Source organism: Geospiza fortis, unplaced genomic scaffold (genome assembly GCF_000277835.1).
Source record: "Geospiza fortis unplaced genomic scaffold, GeoFor_1.0 scaffold99, whole genome shotgun sequence".
NCBI classification, from domain to species: Eukaryota; Metazoa; Chordata; class Aves; order Passeriformes; family Thraupidae; genus Geospiza; species Geospiza fortis.
In genome coordinates, this window is record NW_005054521.1 from 911,499 (window position 1) to 916,534 (window position 5,036).

At 49.5% G+C, this 5,036-nt stretch overlaps 1 long non-coding RNA gene across 1 annotated transcript; it reads right to left on the reverse strand.

The window, feature by feature from the left end:
• Positions 1-418: 418 nt before the first annotated feature.
• Positions 419-4,992, reverse strand: LOC115948792. Its single transcript, XR_004082569.1, has 3 exons — positions 4,935-4,992; positions 3,978-4,333; positions 419-510 (listed from the first exon to the last, which is right to left on the reverse strand). It is a non-coding gene; the product is annotated as an uncharacterized LOC115948792 (long non-coding RNA).
• Between the last annotated feature and the right edge of the window lie 44 nt (positions 4,993-5,036).

Consider the following 5,036-nt stretch of genomic DNA (forward strand, 5'->3'; position numbering starts at 1 on the left):
CCCTCATCTGGCATTTTGCTGTGCTTAAAACTGCATCTGCTAAAAAGTAAAAGCCAAGCAGAAGGGGTTTAGCTGAAGTGGGCCCAGTACAATTTTTCCTAGGTGTAAACAAAGGAGAAAAGTGACTTTGTCTCTTTACATTTGAAGAGTCTTGGCTGGAGCTTTTTCTGCAGCTCTTCAGGTCTTGCTGCAAAATGCAGTGGGATGCCTCTGAACAGAGGTAAGGAGAGGTGCAAGGAGCTCATGTTTCCAGGACACAAAAAAATGATGGTTTGTATAGAGCAGGTGCCTTTTTTGGTTGGTTTTTTTTTTTTGTTTTGTTTTGGGGGGTTTTTTGTGTTTTTTTTTTTTTTTTTGTTTGTTTGTTTGTTTGGTTTGTTTTTTGGAACCAAAAAATTAAACCCACCAAAAAACTTGTCCAGTTTCTTCTACAATAGAAATTGAATTTCAAGTGGATTCTTCTCCATCCTCTGGCATCCTGCCCTCTGCACTGCTGTATCTGCCTTGTGTCTGCAAGGAAAAGGAGCCCCACATGGAGGCAAAGAGTGTTAGTTACTGCAGCCTGTGTCTGAAAAAGGCAGGTACGCCCTTCCAGAGCAGGGAAACCGATTTGAATCCAAGCAGCTCAGGAGTAATTATTCTTGGCAAATGTGAATCAATACCAGCACAATGCAGCTCTGCCCACAACTTGCAAATGGCAGCACACAGCACAACAGGGGCAACTTCCTTTCCACAGTCTCTGTCCTGTCCTGCTGTGCTTGCAAGAGCAAAGCTGCAATGCTCCAGAGGAAAAAAAAGGTGTTCTGAAGCACATGTGACAATCTCTTTGACTTGAGTGGTTTTGCCAAAGCTGAACCTGCCAGCCACAGCTCCCTTACCTCACCAAGGTACAAAAGCAAAGGGAAGTGGAGCAGAAGACCTCTGTAGCACTTGCTGTGCTGGCTGGCCTGCGTGTGCCAGAGGCAGAAGGTGGGGAGATGACTCTGTGAGGAGACCACTGAAATGCTATGCTTGTGTTGCTGGCAGGCCTTGCTGACAGACCCTGCCTACCCTGGGAAAGGCTTGTCTGAATTCCAGGCTTAAACATCTGGGTGGGAAAAACCAGGTTCATTCCTGGAGGAAAGGAGATGCTCCAGCTTGAATAGCATGTCACCTTTGCTTTTTAATTTTTTTCTTACTGCCGCTGAAGTGCTTGCATGCCACAATCCTTAGTCTCTAGTCATGATTTAAATTTTAGCCTCTTATCTCCTGTTCTCATCCCCTTTGGTCACAGAAGCATGTTCAGGTTTGTCCTGTGCTCTCCAGGTGTCCTCTAGCCAACCAATCTGTCCACAAAATCAGGCAGATCAGTATCCTGGATAAGCTTTGGTCTAGCTCAGAAAATTAATTCCAGCTGTCCTGGCCTTATGGAAGGGTTTTGACTCAGGAGAGCCAAGAGAGTGTTCACAGGTGGGGAGAAGGTGTTTCAGTACCTGTGTGCCTGCGGCGTTTTCAGCACGGTGCGGGGGTGGGAGCACATGTTGGAGCAAGGGCTGCGAGATGTGGGTGCATGATCTGGACACCGTGTGAGGCCTCTGGGACAAGCACTTCCATAACATCAGCCACTGCCTGGACACCGTGTGAGGGCTCTGGGACAAGCATTTCCATAATGTCAGCCACTGCCAGCCATGCCAGACTCAGGGAAAGCAGCTGCTCCGTGTTTCTGCCCTGCTGGGCGCTGGTCCCCCGTGCTGAGCTGCAATGGGGGATGAGCCAGTTCCCAAGGGTGGCTGCAGGCGGGTACCCGGGAATCCCGGCAGCAGACAGGGCAATTCCGGCGCCTGCTGCTCTCCTGTCGCTGGGGAAGGACGTGCCCGCAGCTCCGGGAGTGCTGGGATGTGGCTCCCCCGGGAATGCAGCACATGGCCCCTGGGGCGAGTGGCCCACAGCCCGTCCTTCTCTCAGCACCTCGGCTCTGTCCCGCCCCTCTCGCTCTTGCTTTGCTGCAGGGACAGCGAGATAACCTTGAAGATTTTATAACCTGAATCTCATTCCTACTTCTCCTTTGCTCCTGGCAATGTACCAATTATTAATTAACAGGCAAATGTTAGGGAAAAGGCCAACGTACATAGCTTGCTTCCATTGATGTAAACGCAGCAGTCCCCAGGTCAGCTTTTATTACAGTGAACCCAAATACTGTGAATAAATAGCCTGGGGGAGGAAAAAAAAAACCAACCAAAAAAACCAAAAAACAACCCTCCCCCCAAAAACCCAGAAAAACAACAACAACAACAAAAAAAACCCACCAAAAAACATAAACCAAAAAACAAAACCCCCAAAACAACAACAACAACAAATCCAAACAAAACAAAAACCCCCAGAAACTATTTTGAACTTGATAAAAACAAAGAGCTGAATATTTTTAAAAAATTCCCTTTTCTGGCTGCCTGGGTCATGCCATGCTACCTATGGAAAAACTCAGGCAACAAGAATTTGTGTCACCAAGTGATGTGACATGAATGCCCTGAGACTTCCCAGTACCCAGCTCCTGGGAAATGTTTGCTGCTCTGGGCTGTGCACTGCATCTCATCACTTGCATCATGATGCTGAGTGAAGGTGGTGCTTTTGAATACCCAGGCAAAAATGTTATTCCAGATTCAGATCAAATTAAAGCTGCTGCAGTCAAAAGGATTTGCTCTCTTTCTCAGGAGGGGAAAAAAAAAGGTGCAATGATTTACTGCTGTGTCTGTCACAAAACTTGGATTTACAGACGTGAAACATGAAAACCCTGCTTCTTCTTGCATGGAAGCAAACTGTACAACTTTACCCACACATTTTCCAGGCCTGCCTTGGTTTCACCCCACACAAGCAGCCATCCAGGAGAGGTTGCACATCTGTGCTGAGATGTGGTCCCTGCTGTCCAGCTCCACCTGTAAATTGGCAGCACCAGGTAAGAAACATCCCGGGGCTTAGGACTTGCCTGGTGTGATGCATGGATTTGGATCCAGGGAAGGTTGAGTGGCCTGCCTGGGAGAGCAGGGCTGCAAAAGGAGTCCCCACCTCATCTCCCCTGGGGTTTTTAGGGCACAGATGCTCTGAGCACAGCAGGGCCATCCCAGTCAGGCAGTGGTTTGAAATGTGCTCTGGGTAATGCCAGTGTTGGTTCCAGGCATTTTCCTGCTTTCAGACAACTGTTGAGGCCTGGCTGCTGAGTGGATCAAGGAGTACATTTGGATTAAAACACCTCCCCCCATGAAGGTCCCAAAGGCAGCCCCATGACCAGCTCTGATTACAGAGGAGCAGGCAGGGCCTGGGTGTGGGACTGGGAAGAGGAAGAAATGCCTTTCCCCCAAAGGCAGCAGACCATTTCAGCATTGACCAACCCTTTTAGCTTCAACGTGTTTTTCCAGGCTCCTCAGCACCCAGGGTCACGGGATACACTGCTCTAGTTGATTTTTGGCTTTTTTTTTTTTTTTTTTTTTTTTACAGTTGATCTCAAAACATATCATTATGAAATCTCCTGTGCAGTGGAGCCAAGCTCCTGGCTGCCAGACACTCAATTCTCCTTTCAAACCCTTGTGTTACTCTAATAGACAACGATGTTTGCCAATTTAGGGTTATTCCTCCCTTTGCTGTAATCTTCCTGCTCTGATGAAAAGGACAGCTTTACTCAAACGTGAAGTACATATATAAATATTTGAAGAGGGATGAAATATGCAACGTCCCTACCAATGCACTGTGAACGGGGACGTTCCTTCCACACTCTGCAGTGAAGGTTTAGAGCAGCTCCAAGAGACTTGCAGCAGGTTTCCTATTGGCATGCCACATTTAACACACAGAGTATGGGGAGCTGGGGATGTGCAGTGGGTACTGACGCTGCTTCCCAAACTGGTTGTGTTTAGGGCTGTGCACATCAGCTGTTGAACGCTGGTGAAAATGAGCGCTGTAAAATGGAAATGAATAACCTGTGTTTTCATGGATCACAGGGACATACTTACCCCTCCCTTTGCAATGAAAACAATTTTTAAGTGGTTGTGCCAGGTGACATTGAGACAATTCCTTTGGTCGGGCCTCTCCTTATACTGGATTGAGAATTGCAGGTGCTAAAAATAGGAACAAATGGCATGTGTTCACTTTCACCCAGGGAAGGAGGAAAAGCTGAGAGGTTCACAGTCCGTGGGAACTGTAAATCTGTCTGCTGGTTGCTATCGATCTGTCCATGATAACGTGTGCCCTCTTTGCTGCAGCAGCACACATTTCTATGTTTTATTCCAGTAAGCACCCCTGGTTCTTCAGAGTTTCCTTTGGTTTGTTTCCACAGGGACGTCTGGCTAGCATTGGTAGGCTCATCAACCTAGCAAGTAAGCAAACAACAACAACCAAAGAGGTTACTAATGAATGAGTCAAGCACGATTCAGTATCGCTGCAAGGCGAATTTCCAAAATCGGAAATTCTCACCAACTTCTTTACCCAGGGAAGCCTCGACAGCCTAAAAGACCCCTTTGCATCTCCCCCCTGGACTCGCTAACAAAAGCTTTGAAGACTTCCGCGAAAAGCTGAGCCAGGTGCAAGCAACAATGTTTCTTTCAAAGAAGAAACATTAAAAAGTGATGTAGCACGGCGCTTCTCAGCACTGCTGAGGGGTTTTCCCCTTTTGCTGGAGGCCGTGTGGAAAAAACCACGAGGGAAAACCGCCCTAAGGGAATGGGCCGCGACCCGCGGAGCGCAGAGGGACGCAGCACCCGGAGCTGGCTCAGGAGCCGGGTGGCACCGGGGCTCAGGAGCCGGGTGGCACCGGGACCACCCTTAGGAGGAGGGTGCCCAGTGCGGGGCCGTTCCCACAGGGAGGGAGCAGCCCCTGGCCCGGCTGGAAGGCGGACAGCGGCAACGCAGCGGTGTCTGCCCCCTTTCCCTCGCCCCTCCAGCAGCACAAACACCTTTCCTGCGGTAAGTACCTCCCGGTTCTACAGCCTGGGTTCGGAGGCGGCGGGCGAACGCCGTGTCCTGCCGGGGCCGGACCGCTCCAGGCCGCCCGCCCGCGCGCTCCCCTCAGGGCG